The sequence below is a fragment of the Oncorhynchus kisutch genome, linkage group LG10 (genome assembly GCF_002021735.2).
Source record: "Oncorhynchus kisutch isolate 150728-3 linkage group LG10, Okis_V2, whole genome shotgun sequence".
Taxonomy (NCBI): domain Eukaryota; kingdom Metazoa; phylum Chordata; class Actinopteri; order Salmoniformes; family Salmonidae; genus Oncorhynchus; species Oncorhynchus kisutch.
Window position 1 is genome coordinate 129,937 of NC_034183.2, and position 16,416 is coordinate 146,352.

A 16,416-nucleotide genomic window follows, 5' to 3' on the forward strand; every position below is an offset into this window, starting at 1 on the left:
CACTCCGCCAACCCTGATGTCATTGTCGTGTCTGAATCCTGGCTTAGGAAGGCCACCAAAAATTCTGAAATTTCCATCCCCAACTACAACATTTTCCGTCAAGATAGAACTGCTAAAGGGGGAGGAGTTGCAATCTACTGCAGAGATAGCCTGCAAAGTTCTGTCATACTTTCCAAGGCTAGGCCAAACAGTTCGAGCTTCTAATTTAAAAAATGATTCTTTCCAGAAATAAGTCTCTCACTGTTGCTGCCGGTTATAGAACCCCCTCAGCTCCCAGCTGTGCCCTGGACACCATATGTGAGTTGATTGCCCCCCATCTATCTTCAGAGTTCGTTCTGTTAGGTGACCTAAACTGGGATATGCTTAACACCCCGGCAGTTCTACCAATCTAAGCTAGATGCCCTCAATCTCACACAAATTATCAAGTAAACCCACAAGGTACAACCCTAAATCCGTAAACACAGGCACCCTCATAGATATTATCCTGACCAACTTGCCCTCCAAATACACCTCTGCCGTTTTCAATCAGGATCTCCGAGATCACTGCCTCATTGCCTGCATCCGTTATGGATCCGCGATCAAACGACCACCCCTCATCACTGTCAAACGCTCCCTAAAAAACTTCTGCGAGCAAGCCTTTCTAATCGACCTGGCCCAGGTATCCTGGAAGGATATTGACCTCATCCCGTCAGTAGGGGATGCCTGGCTGTTCGTTAAAAGTAATTTCCTCACCATCTTAAATAAGCATGCCCCTTTCAACAAAATGTAGAACGAAGAACAGATATAGCCCTTGGTTCACTCCAGACCTGACTGCCCTCGACCAGCACAAAAACATCCTGTGGCGGACTGCACTAGCAACGAATAGTCCCCACGAAATGCAACTTTTCAGGGAAGTCAGGAATCAATACACGCAGTCAGTTAAGAAAGTGAAGGCTAGCTTTTTCAAACAGACATTTGCATCCTGGGACACTGTAAAGTCCATGGAGAATAAGAGCACCTCCTCCCAGCTGCCCACTGCACTGAGTCTAGGAAACACTGTCACCACCGATAAATCCACAATAATCGAGAATTTCAACAAGCATTTCTCTACGGCTGGCAATGCTTTCCTCCTGGCTACCCCCAACCCCAGCCAAGAGCTCTGCACCCCCTGCAGCTACTTGCCCAAGCCTCCTCAGCTTCTCCTTCACCAAAATCCAGATAGCAGATGTTCTGATAGAGCTGTAAAACCTGGACCTATAAAAATCAGCAGGGCTAGACAATCTGGGTTCTCTCTTTCTAAAATTATCTGCTGCCTTTTGTTGCAACCTCTATTACCAGTCTGTTCAACCTCTCTTTCGTATCATCCGAGGATCCTAATGATTGGAAAGCTGTCACGGACATCTCCCTCTTCAAAGGGAGTGACACTCCAGACCATCCTGCCCTGCCTTTCTAAAGTCTTCGAAAGCCAAGTTAACAAACAGATCACCAACCATTTCGAATCCCACCGTACCTTCTCCGCTGTGCAATCCGGTTTCCGTGCTGGTCACGGGTGCACCTCTACCATGCTCAAGGTACTAAACAATATCATAACTGCCATCAATAAAAGACAGCACTGTGCAGCCGTCTTCATCGACCTGGCCAAGGCCTTCGACTCTGTCAATCACCGTATTCTTATCGGCAGACTGAACAGACTTGCTTTCTCAAATGACTGCCTCACCTGGTTCACCAACTACTTCTCAGAGAGAGTTCTGTGTGTCAAATAGGAGGGCCTGTTGTTCGGGCCTCTGGCAGTCTCTATGGGGGTGCCACAGAGTTAAATTCTCTGGCCTAATCTTTTTTCTGTATAGTTAAACAATGACACTTTTGCTGTTGGTGATTCCTTGAACCACTTCTACGCAGACGACACCATTCTGTATACATCTGGCCCTTCTTTGGACAAAATGAGCTTCCATTCAATACAACACTCCTTCCGTGGCCTCCAACGGCTCTTACACGCTAGTAAAACTAAACGATGCGGCACCCACCTGCCCGACTAGCATCACTACTCTGGACGGTTCTGACATAGAACATGTGGACAACTACAAATACCTAGGTGTCTGGCCAGACTGTAAACTCTCCTTCCAGACTCATATTAAAGCATCGCCAATCCAAAATTAAATCTAGAATTGGTTTCCTATTTTGCAACACTTCACTCACGCTGCCAAACATACCCTTGTAAAACTGACTATCCTACTGATCCTCAACTTCGGCGATGTCATTTACAAAAAAGCCTCCAACACTCTACTCAGCAAACTGGATGCAGTCTATCACAGTGCCATCCGTTTTGTCACCGAACCCCATATACCACCCACCACTGCAACCTGTATGCTCTCGTCAGCTGGCCCTTGCTACATATTTGCTACATATTCGTCTCCAAACCCACTGGCTCCAGGTCATTTATAAGTCTTTGCTAGGTAAATCTCCGCCTTATCTCAGCTCACTGGTCACCATAACAACACCCAACCGTAGCACGCGCTCCAGCAGGTATATCTCACTGGTCATTCCCAAAGCCAACTCCTCATTTGGCTGCCTTTTCTTCCAGTTCTCTACTGCCAATGACTGGAACGAACTGCAAAAATCGCTGAAGTTGGAAACTTGTATCTGCCTCACTAACTGCAGCTGTACACAGCCCATTTGTAAATAGCCCATCCAACAACCTACTTCATACCCATATTGTTTTTATTTACTTTTTTGCTTTTTTGCACACCAGTATTTCTGCTTGAACATCATCATCATCTGCACATCTGTCACGCCAGTGTTAATTTGCTAAATTTGAATTACTTTGCTACTATGGACTATTTATTGCCTTACCTCCTTACTCCATTTGCACACACTGTATATGGATTTTTCTATTGTGTTATTGACTGTACTTTTGTTTGTCCCACGTGTAACTCAGTTTTTTTGTCGCACTGCTTTGCTTTACCTTGACCAGGTCGCAGTTGTTAATGAGAACTTGTTCTCAACTGGCCTACTTGGTTAAATAAAGGTGAAATAAAAAGAAATAAAACCCGGTGAGTGAACTGACAAGGTGACTGAATGAGACCAAGGGGGAAAAAGTTAATCTTGTGGCATTTTTTCTGATCTGAGAAAGTTTGTATGATCAGTTTAACATGCTATGAAAAATTAGGGGCATGGTGTCCTTTCACCCTGGAAACGGTTTAGGTTGAGGAAGTGGGTCACAACAGCGCGTAAGGGTCGACCTTCGGACACTGTTTAGATGAACAGTTCATTTCTGGCACTGGGGCTTTTTGAGCTTTGCTATTGGTCTCTTTCTTTGCTGGCTTTTCTCCCACTTCTTATGGATACTGTTTGGGTCTCTCAATATAAGTGGCACCAGAGATGTGGAAAAGAGGAGTGTGTTGGTCTCTTTCTTTGCTGGCTTTTCTCCCACTTCTTATGGATACTGTTTGGGTCTCTCAATATAAGTGGCACCAGAGATGTGGAAAAGAGGAGTGTGTTGGTCTCTTTCTTTGCTGGCTTTTCTCCCACTTCTTATGGATACTGTTTGGGTCTCTCAATATAAGTGGCACCAGAGATGTGGAAAAGAGGAGTGTGTTGGTCTCTTTCTTTGCTGGCTTTTCTCCCACTTCTTATGGATACTGTTTGGCTCTCTCAATATAAGTGGCACCAGAGATGTGGAAAAGAGGAGTGTGTTGGTCTCTTTCTTTGCTGGCTTTTCTCTTCTGAAGTCGATTGAGGGCTCTGGTGGAAAAGGGCAGGTGTTGTTTCTGCAGGAGACACATAGTGATGTGATGAATGAAGTCGATTGAGGGCTCTGGTGGAAAAGGGCAGGTGTTGTTTCTGCAGGAGACACATAGTGATGTGATGAATGAAGTCGATTGAGGGCTCTGGTGGAAAAGGGCAGGTGTTGTTTCTGCAGGAGACACATAGTGATGTGATGAATGAAGTCATCTGCTCTGGTGGAAAAGGGCAGGTGTTGTTTCTGCAGGAGACACATAGTGATGTGATGAATGAAGTCATCTGCTCTGGTGGAAAAGGGCAGGTGTTGTTTCTGCAGGAGACACATAGTGATGTGGTGAATGAAGTCGATTGAGGGCTCTGGTGGAAAAGGGCAGGTGTTGTTTCTGCAGGAGACACATAGTGATGTGATGAATGAAGTCATCTGCTCTGGTGGAAAAGTACAGGTGTTGTTTCTGCAGGAGACACATAGTGATGTGATGAATGAAGTCATCTGCTCTGGTGGAAAAGTACAGGTGTTGTTTCTGCAGGAGACACATAGTGATGTGATGAATGAAGTCGATTGAGGGCTCTGGTGGAAAAGGGCAGGTGTTGTTTCTGCAGGAGACACATAGTGATGTGGTGAATGAAGTCATCTGCTCTGGTGGAAAAGGGCAGGTGTTGTTTCTGCAGGAGACACATAGTGATGTGATGAATGAAGTCATCTGCTCTGGTGGAAAAGGGCAGGTGTTGTTTCTGCAGGAGACACATAGTGATGTGATGAATGAAGTCGATTGAGGGCTCTGGTGGAAAAGGGCAGGTGTTGTTTCTGCAGGAGACACATAGTGATGTGATGAATGAAGTCATCTGCTCTGGTGGAAAAGGGCAGGTGTTGTTTCTGCAGGAGACACATAGTGATGTGATGAATGAAGTCATCTGCTCTGGTGGAAAAGGGCAGGTGTTGTTTCTGCAGGAGACACATAGTGATGTGATGAATGAAGTCATCTGCTCTGGTGGAAAAGGGCAGGTGTTGTTTCTGCAGGAGACACATAGTGATGTGATGAATGAAGTCATCTGCTCTGGTGGAAAAGGGCAGGTGTTGTTTCTGCAGGAGACACATAGTGATGTGATGAATGAAGTCATCTGCTCTGGTGGAAAAGGGCAGGTGTTGTTTCTGCAGGAGACACATAGTGATGTGATGAATGAAGTCATCTGCTCTGGTGGAAAAGGGCAGGTGTTGTTTCTGCAGGAGACACATAGTGATGTGATGAATGAAGTCATCTGCTCTGGTGGAAAATGGCAGGTGTTGTTTCTGCAGGAGACACATAGTGATGTGATGAATGAAGTCATCTGCTCTGGTGGAAAAGGGCAGGTGTTGTTTCTGCAGGAGACACATAGTGATGTGATGAATGAAGTCGATTGAGGGCTCTGGTGGAAAAGGGCAGGTGTTGTTTCTGCAGGAGACACATAGTGATGTGGTGAATGAAGTCATCTGCTCTGGTGGAAAAGGGCAGGTGTTGTTTCTGCAGGAGACACATAGTGATGTGATGAATGAAGTCGATTGAGGGCTCTGGTGGAAAAGGGCAGGTGTTGTTTCTGCAGGAGACACATAGTGATGTGATGAATGAAGTCGATTGAGGGCTCTGGTGGAAAAGGGCAGGTGTTGTTTCTGCAGGAGACACATAGTGATGTGGTGAATGAAGTCGATTGAGGGCTCTGGTGGAGTGTGTTGAGCCATGGGACACATTTTAGTACAGGGGTGGCAGTCTTTTTTTTGTACCGGGTCTGTCTGTAAAAATTTGCTCCTCAAAGGAGGTGTGTAGGGTTGCTTGTTGTAAAAGCTGAAATTAACAACATGGGTTTTGTCTTTATAAATGTGTATGCGCCTAACACAGGGAGAGAGGGGGGGTTTCTATTTGGGTGTCTTAGACAGGAACTCTCACAGGTAGTGCCTGAGGAGACACTGGTGGTCAGCGGGGACTGGAACTGTATAATAGATTTTACGAAAGACAGAAATGGGGAAGAGCCTCATTCAGGTTGAGTGGAGTGTTAAGAGACATCATTAATCAGTTCGAACTAGTGGATGTTTGGAGAACTAAACATCCTGACACAGGACAGTGTACATGGGTGAAGGTTTTTGGGGCTAGGGGGAGTGCAGCCCGACTTGATCGTTTTTACATGTCCATGCAGAAATCAGAGCAATAGGCTGTTGGGCGCTACCATTCTCCCGGTGGGTTTTTCGGGTCACCACATAAGCATGGCTCACCAGGGCCTTGGCATGCATCCTATTGGAAGTTTAATGTAATGCTCTTAGAAGATGCAACTTTTTTCTCAGGTTTCCAGATTTTTTGGGAAAGGTGGGGGCAGCAAAGAGAGTAGTATGAGTCTCTTAGTCAATGGTGGGATATGGGGCTTTTCTGTAAACAGCATACAGCTCTCTCATCCTCAGAGGCTAGGAGTGTATTAGGGGAACTCGAGCATAGTATTAGTGAGATGGAGGTAGAGATGGTGGGGCAAGGCAATGTAAGCGTCCAGGCTAATTTAGCTGAATTACGTAGGGACCTGGGCACTTTTTACCCGGTTAAAGCAAAGGGAGCACTTGTAAGAGCTAGGTTCTCCATGCTCAAGGAGATGGATGCTCCCAGCTCTTTCTTCTTTGGTTTGGAAAGACAGAGCGGTGAAGCCAAGGGAATGCATTGTCTACGGCTGTCTGATTGTGGAGTGTGGAGTTTTATACTGTGTTGTATAGGGCAGACCTGTGTGATCCTATGTGTGCTGAGGTCTTGTTTGCAGAACTCCCTCTCTCTGGCACAGAGGGATGAAATGGACATTCCTCTGTTGTCCCATGAACTGGCAGAGGCCGTAACCCAGATGTAACCCCGAGGTTTTTGACCTGTGTAAAGATGTTGTATTCTGAGGCATCATATATGGTCAAGGTGGGGGGTGGCTCAGTAGGCCAGTCTGGGTAAGACGGGGCATTAGACAAGGATTCCCTCTATCGGGGCAGCTTTATACACTAGCCGTTGAGCCTTTTTTGGGCCTGCTACGCTGGACACTGCAGGGAGCATGCTGGACAGGCATGGGTGTGGTGACAGGCATAGCAGTGTCAGCGTATGCAGATCACGTTTCTGTGATGGTCAGGGATGGTCAGAATATGCAGGCACTAGAGACTAGTCTGAAGGTGTATGAGGGAGCTTTGTCAGCTAAGGTAAACTGGGGCAAGAGCAAAGCTCTGTTATGTGAGGCATGGGGGAATAGGGCCCCTCAGCTTCCAGGGAGTTTGCAGTGGGGTTGTGAGGGGCTGGGCTTGGAGAGTTGGATGTACCTGGGCTTGGGGAGGTGGGTCAGGAAGGACTGGCAGGGGCTGTCACAGGCAGTGGTGTCAAGACTGGCCAGGTGGAGGAGGCTCCTGTCCCAAGTGTATTGTAGAGGGAGGGTGCTGATAATCAACCACCTGGTGGCATCTTCCCTGTGGCATAAACTGTCTGTTCTCAATCCCCCTACCGGTCTGCTCGCAGACCTGCAATCAAATCAAATCAAATCAAATCAAATTTATTTATATAGCCCTTCGTACATCAGCTGATATCTCAAAGTGCTGTACAGAAACCCAGCCTAAAACCCCAAACAGCAAGCAATGCAGGTGGAGAAGCACGGTGGCTAGGAAAAACTCCCTAGAAAGGAGGGATGCATGCTGGTGGACTTTTTCTGGTCGGGCCATCACTGGCTGAGGGCGGCAGTGTTGTACATGACCATCCACAAACAAGGACAGGGCCGGGTGGAAATAAAGAGCAGGGTGTCTGCTTTCCGAGACTGCTGTACCATACTGATGTCGGCTGGAGGGAACCAGCATGCGCGCTGCTGAGGAGAGCTGGCGGATTAGGGTTGGACCGGCAGATGTTCCTCATGAAGCTGGAGAGACGGAGTACAGCAGGTCTCTCAGACTTTTACTCTGCGGTGCTGAGGGCCTGGCAGCTGCTAAGGCCCACACGAGAAGAGTGTGGAGCCTGGGCTGTGGGTGGAGCAAATCTTCAACAACCCAGCCATCCCGTTGAGATCGGTTCAGTCGGCCACCCTGCAGAGGCAACTGATGGTAGCGGGCTTATTAAGGCTGGGTGACCTGTGACTGCTGGGAGAGGAGGGGTGTAAAACCCCGGAAGTCCTGGCACAACAAACAGAAATAATGTCTCTTAGGCTGCTGGAGAAAGTCCTGGAGGACGTCCAGGAGGCACTGTCTGAGCCGGTAAGGGGGTGTTTGAGCAGCCAAAGGGGGAGGTGCCGCCAATGTTTCCGCCACTGCAGGTGACGGCAGAGACTGGGGACTGGCAAGGGGGTCTGGAGGACTTTTTAGATTTTAACACTACGAGCCTGGGGGAGTTTGAGGGGGTGGGAGGTAAAGCCCTCTATAACCATTAAGGTAAGCAACATTAGGAGCCTAACTTGAGTAAAGGCACATCAGTGGCAGGGGTATGTGAGGCGGCGAGTATGGTGGGTTTGAGATGGAGGGGGCTCTACAAACCCCCAGTACCAAAGAGGTCAGGGGACCTCCAGTGGATGGTTCTACATGGAGCCCTGGCCACTAACAGGTGGTTGGCACAGGTTGAACCGGGAGTCGGGCAGGGGTGATCTTTCTGTGTTATGAGAGAAACTGATTAATGTGTTTCCTGTGTTTGCCAGGATAATGCCATTAATGTCTCTGTTGGAATGTCTGTGTGAGAGGTTGGGGTGGTTTTTACTGTTTGGGATGCTTATAATGGGGTACAGGTATTCAAATAAGGAGAAGGCCATACAGTGGGGCAAAAAAGTATTTAGTCAGCCACCAATTATGCAAGTTCTCCCACTTAAAAAGATGAGAGAGGCTTGTAATTTTCATAATAGGTACACTTCAACTATGACAGACAAAATGAGAAAAAATATCCAGAAAATCACATTTGTAGGATTTTTTATGAATTTATTTGCAAATTATGGTGGAAAATAAGTATTTGGTGAATAAAAAAAGTTTATCTCAATACTTTGTTATATACCCTTTGTTGGCAATGACAGAGGTCAAACGTTTTCTGTAAGTCTTCACAAGGTTTTCACACACTGTTGCTGGTATTTTGGCCCATTCCTCCATGCAGATCTCCTCTAGAGCAGTGATGTTTTGGGACTGTTGCTGGGAAACACGGACTTTCAACTCCCTCCAAAGATCTTCTATGGGGTTGAGATCTGGAGACTGGCTAGGCCACTCCAGGACCTTGAAATGCTTCTTACGAAGCCACTCCTTCGTTGCCCGGGCGGTGTGTTTGGGATCATTGTCATGCTGAAAGACCCAGCCACGTTTCATCTTCAATGCCCTTGCTGATGGAAGGAGGTTTTCACTCAAAATTTCACGATACATGGCCCCATTCATTCTTTCCTTTACACGGAGCAGTCGTCCTGGTCCCTTTGCAGAAAAACAGCCCCAAAGCATGATGTTTCCACCCCCATGCTTCACAGTAGGCATGGTGTTCTTTGGATGCAACTCAGCATTCTTTGTCCTCCAAACACAACGAGTTGAGTTTTTACCAAAAAGTTATATTTTGGTTTCATCTGACCATATGACATTCTCCCAATCTTCTTCTGGATCATCCAAATGCTCTCTAGCAAACTTCAGACGGGCCTGGACATGTACTGGCTTAAGCAGGGGGACACGTCTGGCACTGCAGGATTTGAGTCCCTGGCGGCGTAGTGTGTTACTGATGGTAGGCTTTGTTACTTTGGTCCCAGCTCTCTGCAGGTCATTCACTAGGTCCCCCCGTGTGGTTCTGGGATTTTTGCTCACCGTTCTTGTGATCATTTTGACCCCACGGGGTGAGATCTTGCGTGGAGCCCCAGATCGAGGGAGATTATCAGTGGTCTTGTATGTCTTCCATTTCCTAATAATTGCTCCCACGGTTGATTTCTTCAAACCAAGCTGCTTACCTATTGCAGATTCAGTCTTCCCAGCTTGGTGCAGGTCTACAATTTTGTTTCTGGTGTCCTTTGACAGCTCTTTGGTCTTGGCCATAGTGGAGTTTGGAGTGTGACTGTTTGAGGTTGTGGACAGGTGTCTTTTATACTGATAACAAGTTCAAACAGGTGCCATTAATACAGGTAACGAGTGGAGGACAGAGGAGCCTCTTAAAGAAGAAGTTACAGGTCTGTGAAAGCCAGAAATCTTGATCTCGATTACAGCTGTAAGTCGCTTAGGCACTGTATATACAGTTGAAATCGGAAGTTTACATACACCTTAGCCAAATATATTTAAACTCAGTTTTTCACCATTCCTGACATTTAATCCTAGTAAAAATGTCCTGTCTTAGGTCAGTTAGGATCACCAGAATGATTTATTTCAGCTTTTATTGCTTTCATCACATTCCCAGTGGGTCAGAAGTTTACATACACTCAATTAGTATTTGGTAGTATTGCCTTTAAATTGTTTAACTTGGGTCAAACGTTTTGGGTAGCCTTCCACAAGCTTCCCACAATAAGTTGGGTGAATTGTGGCCCATTCCCCTTGACAGAGCTGTGTAACTGATTCAGGTATGTAGGCCTCCTTGCTCGCACACGCTTTTTCAGTTCTGCCCACAAATTTTCTATAGGATTGAGGTCAGGGCTTTGTGATGTCCACTCCAATACCTTGACTTTGTTGTCCTTAAGCCATTTTGCCACAACTTTGTAAGTATGCTTGGGGTCATTGTCCATTTGGAAGACTAATTTGCGACCATGCTTTAACTTCCTGACTGATGTTTTGAGATGTTGCTTCAATATAGCCACATAATTTCCCTGCATCATGATGCCATCTATTTTGTGAATTGCACCAGTCCCTCCTGCAGCAAAGCACCCCCACAACATGAAGCTGTCACCCCCGTGCTTCACGGTTGGGATGGTGTCTTCGGCTTACAAGGCTCCCCCTTTTTCCTCCAAACATAACGATGGTCATTATGGCCAAACAGTTCTATTTTTGTTTCATCAGACCAGAGGACATTTCTCCAAAAAGTAAGATCTTTGTTCTCATGTGCAGTTGCAAACCGTAGTCTGGCTTTTTTATGGTGGTTTTGGAGCAGTGGCTTCTTCCTTTGCTGAGCGACCTTTCAGGTTATGTCGATATAGGACTCGTTTTACTATGGATAAAGATACTTTTGTACCTGTTTCCTCCAGCATCTTCACAAATCATATCAAAATCAAATGTATTTATTTATATAGCCCTTCGTACATCAGCTGATATCTCAAAGTGCTGTACAGAAACCCAGCCTAAAACCCCAAACAGCAAGCAATGCAGGTGTAGAAGCACGGTGGCTAGGAAAAACTCCCTAGAAAGGCCAAAACCTAGGAAGAAACCTAGAGAGGAACCAGGCTATGTGGGGTGGCCAGTCCTCTTCTGGCTGTGCCGGGTGGAGATTATAACAGAACATGGCCAAGATGTTCAAATGTTCATAAATGACCAGCATGGTCGAATAATAATAAGGCAGAACAGTTGAAACTGGAGCAGCAGCACGGCCAGGTGGACTGGGGACAGCAAGGAGTCATCATGTCAGGTAGTCCTGGGGCATGGTCCTAGGGCTCAGGTCCTCCGAGAGAGAGAGAGAGAAGGAGAGAATTAGAGAACACACACTTAGATTCACACGGGACACCGAATAGGACAGGAGAAGTACTCCAGATATAACAAACTGACCCTAGCCCCCCGACACATAAACAACTGCACCATAAATACTGGAGGCTGAGACAGGAGGGATCAGGAGACACTGTGGCCCCATCCAAGGACACCCCCGGACAGGGCCAAACAGGAAGGATATAACCCCACCCACTTTGCCAAAGCACAGCCCCCACACCACTAGAGGGATATCTTCAACCACCAACTTACCATCCTGAGACAAGGCTGAGTATAGCCCACAAAGATCTCCGCCATGGCACATCCCAATGCGGGGGCGCCAACCCAGATAGGATGACCACATCAGTGAATCAACCCACTCAGGTGACGCACCCCTTCCAGGGACGGCATGAGAGAGCCCCAGCAAGCCAGTGACTCAGCCCCTGTAATAGGTTTAGAGGCAGAGAATCCCAGTGGAAAGAGGGGAACCGGCCAGGCAGAGACAGCAAGGGCGGTTCGTTGCTCCAGAGCCTTTCCGTTCACCTTCCCACTCCTGGGCCAGACTACACTCAGTCATATGACCCACTGAAGAGATGAGTCTTCAGTAAAGACTTAAAGACAAGGTCCTTTGCTGTTGTTCTGGGATTGATTTGCACTTTTCGCACCAAAGTATGTTCATCTCTAGGAGACAGAACACATCTCCTTCCTGAGCGGTATGACGGCTGCGTGGTCCCATGGTGTTTATACTTCCGTACTATTGTTTGTACAGATGAACGTGTTACCTTCAGATGTTTGGAAATTGCTCCCAAGGATGAACCAGGCTTTTTTTTGTCTTGGCTGATTTCTTTAGATTTTCCCATGATGTCAAGCAGAGAGAGGCACTGAGTTTGAAGGTAGGCCTTGAAATACATCCACAGGTACACCTCCAATTGACTCAAATGATGTCAATTAGCCAATCAGAAGCTTCTAATGCCATGGCATCGTTTTCTGGAATTTTCCAAGCTGTTGAAAGGCACAGTCAACTTAGTGTATGTAAACTTCTGAACCACTGGAATTGTGATACAGTGAAATAATGTGTCTGTAAACAATTGTTGGAAAAATGACGTGTGTCATGCACAAAGTAGATGTCCTAACTGACATGAGATGTCCTCACTTGTGGAGTTTTAATGACCCCAACCTTAGTGTATGTAAACTTCTGACTTCAACTGTATATATATATATATATATTTTTTTTATTTTTTTTTTTTTATTTTTTTTTGGGGGGGGGGTGTTTCATTAAAGAATGACAAAATCAAGTCCTCTCTCTCTGGGATTTATTGGCATGGATAAACAAAAGTGAAGTAAACAAAAAATGTCACATTACACTCACAAGTTTCCAGAATGATAAAGGCATTTCAAATGTTATATTATGTTTATATACAGTGCTGTAATGATGTGCAAATAGTTAAAGGACAAGAGGGAAAATCTGTCTCTAATATGGTAAGCAACTGGGTAGGAGGTTAGGAAGTGCAGCTCAGTTTCCACCTCATTTTGTGGGCAGTGAGCACATAGCCTGTCTTCTCTTGAGAGCCAGGGCTGCCTACTTTCTCAAAAGCAAGGCTATGCTCACTGAGTCTGTACATAGTCAAAGCTTTCCTTAATTTTGGGTCAGTCACAGTGGTCAGGTATTCTGCCACTGTCTATACACTGTTTAGGGCCAAATAGCATCTAGTTTGCTCTGTTTTTCCTTTATTTATATCCAATGTGTCAAGTAATTATCTTTTTCTTTTCTCATGATTTGGTTGGGTCTAATTGTGCTGCTGTCCTGGGGCTCTGTAGTGTGTGTTTGTGTTTGTGAACAGAGCCCCAGGACCAGCTTGCTTAGGGGACTCTTCTCCAGGTTCATCTCTCTGTAGGTGATGGCTTTGTTATGGAAGGTTTGGGAATCGCTTCCTTTTAGGTGGTTGTAGAATTTAACGTCTCTTTTCTGGATTTTGATAATTAGCGGGTATCGGCCTAATTCTGCTCTGCATGCATTATTTGGTGTTTTACGTTGTACACGGATTATATTTTTCCAGAATTCTGCATGCAGTGCAGTGTTTTTCCCATTTTGTGAATTCTTGGTTGGTGAGCGTACCCCAGACCTCGAAACCATAAAGGTCAAATGTTTTTAGCCAGATCCTAATTAGCATGTCGAATTTGATGTTCCTTTTGATGGCGTAGAAGACCCTTCTTGCCTTGTCTCTCAGATCGTTCACGGCATTGTGGAAGTTACACGTGGCGCTGATGTACACACACTTGTTGATTGTGTACATGGATTTTGTAATGTTGAATGTTTTGAATGTTGAATGTTTTGTATAGCAAAACAATTTGTATAGCAGACCCTTGTGCCCAATTGAATCAAGTGGTTAAGGGCGCTGTACTGCAGCGCCAGCTGTGCCACCAGAGACCCTGGGTTAACCGGGCCGCGACCGGGAGGTCCGTGGGGCGACGCAGAATTGGCATAGCGTCGTTAGGGAGGGTTTGGCCAGGAGGGATAATCTTGTCTCATCACGCTCCAGCGACTCCTGTGGCAGGCTGGGCGCAGTGCACGCTAGCCAAGGTTGCCAGGTGCACGGTGTTTCCTCCGACACATTGGTTCGGCTGATTTCCGGGTTGGTTGTGCGCTGTGTTAAGAAGCAGTGCGGCTTGGTTGGGTTGTGTATTGGAGGACGCATGACTTTCAACCTTCATCTCTCCCGAGTTGTAGCGATGAGACAAGATAGTAGCTACTAACAATTGGATACCACGAAATTGGGAAGAAAAAGGGGGTAAAATTCACACAAAAAAAGAAAAGATTTTTTGAAACCTTTTGAAACTAGGTAAGAATAACAAATAATTAAAGAGCAACAGAAAAAGAACAATAGAGGGACTATATACAGGGGGTAACGGTACAGAGTCAATGTGCGGGTGCACCGGTGTCGAGGTAATTGACGTAATAGGTACATGTCGGTAGAGTTATTAAAGTGACTATGCATAGATAATAACAGAGTAGCAGCAGAGTAGAAGGGGATACAATGCAAATACTCCCGGTAGCCATTTGATTAGATGTTCAGGAGTCTTATGGCTTGGGGGTAGAAGCTGTTTAGAAGCCTCTTGAACCTAGACTTGGCGCTCCGGTACTGCTTGCCATGCGATAGCAGAGAGAACAGTCTATGACTAGGGTGGCTGGAGTCTTTGACAATTTTTAGGGCCTTCTTCTGACACCGCCTGGTGTAGAGGTCCTGGATGGCAGGGAGTTTGACCCCAGTGATGTACTGGGCCGTTCGCACTACCCTCTGTATTGCCTTGCGGTCGGAGCCAAGCAGTTGACATACCAGGCAGTGATGCATCCAGTCAGGATGCTCTCGATGGTGCAGCTTCAGAACCTTGTTGAGGATCTGAGAACACATGCCAAATCTTTTCAGTCTCCTGAGGGGGGAAAAGGTTTTGTCGTGCCCTCTTCACGACTGTCTTGATGTGCTTGGACCATTTTAGTTTGTTGGTGATGTGGAATCCAAGTAAATTGAAGCTCTCAAACTGCTCCGCTGCAGCCCCGTCGATGAGAATGGGGGAGTGCTTGGATTTATTTTTTCTGTAGTCCACAATCATCTCCTTTGTCTAGATCATGTTAAGGGAGAGGTTGTTGTCCTGACACCACACGGCCAAATTTAATGATGGTGTTGGAGTCGTGCCTGGCCGTGCAGTCATGAGGGAACAGGGAGTACAGGAGGGGACCCTGAAAGGCCCCTGTGTTAAGGATCAGCATTGTTACCTACCCATACCACCTGGGGGCGGCCCGTCAGGAAGTCCAGGATCCAGTTGCAGAGTGAGGTGTTTAATCCTTAGCTTATTTGTCGAGCTTCGAGGGCACTATGGTGTTGAATGCTGAACTGTAGTCAATGAATAGCATTCTCACATAGGTGTTCCTTTCGTCCAGGTGGGAAAGGGCAGTGTAGAGTGCAATAGAGATTGTATCATCTGTGGATCTGTTGGGGCGGTATGCAAATTGGAGTGGGTCTAGGGTTTCTGGGCTAATGGTGTTGATGTGAGCCATGACCAGTCTTTCAAAGCACTTCATGGCTACAGACTTGAGAGTTACGGGTCGGTAGTCATTTAGGCAGGTTACCTTAGTGTTCTTGGGCACAGGCACTATGGTGGTCTACTTGGGTCTACTTGAAACATGTTGGTATTACAGACTCGGACATGTCAGTGAAGACACTTGCCAGTTGGTCAGCACATGCTTGCAGTACACGTCCTGGTAATCCGTCTGGCCCTACAGCCTTGTGAATGTTGACCTGTTTAAAGGTCTTACTCAAATCGGCTGACGAGAGCGTGATCACACCGTCGTCTGGAACAGCTGGTGCTCTAATAAATGTTTCAGTGTTATTTGCCTCGAAGCGAGCATAGATGTAGTTTAGCTCGTCTGGTAGGCTTGTGTCATTGGGCCCTTTGTATTCTGTAATGGTTTGCAAGCCCTGCCACTTCCGACGAGCATCAGAGCCGGTGTAGTACGATTCGATCTTTGTCCTGTATTAATGCTTTGCCTGTTTAATGGTTCGTCGGAGGGCATATCAGTTTTTCTTCTAAGCTTCAGGGTTAGAGTCCCGCTCCTTGAAAGCGGCAGCTCTAGCCTTTAGCTCAGTGTGGATGTTGCCTGTAATCCATGGCTTCTGGTTGGGATATGTACGTACGGTCACTGTGGGGACGACGTCATCGATGCACTTCTTGATGAAGCCAATGACTGATGTGGTGTACTCCTCAATGCCATTGGAGGAATCCCGGAACATATTCCAGTCTGTACTAGCAAAACAGTCCTGTAGCGTAGCATAGCATCTGCTTCATCTGATCACTTTTTTATTGATCTAGTCACTGGTGCTTCCTGCTTTAATTTTTGCTTGTAAGTAGGAATCAGGAGGATAGAATTATCGTCAGATTTACCAAATGGAGGACGATTTGTATGCGTCTCTGTGTGTGGAGTATAGGTGGTCCAGAGTTATTTTTCCTCTGGTTGCACATTTAACATGCTGATAGAAATTTGGTAAAACTAATTTAAGAAGTTTCCCTGCATTAAAGTCCCCGGCCACTAGGAGCGCTGCCTTGGTGAGTGTTTTCTTGTATTCGGCCATAAGTAA

At 46.4% G+C, this 16,416-nt stretch overlaps 1 protein-coding gene across 1 annotated transcript in view; it reads left to right on the forward strand.

The window, feature by feature from the left end:
• LOC116375772 (anoctamin-1-like) overlaps positions 1-16,416 on the forward strand; it is a 214,212-nt gene that overhangs the window by 124,580 nt on the left and 73,216 nt on the right. The gene's annotated exons all lie outside the window — the stretch shown is intronic.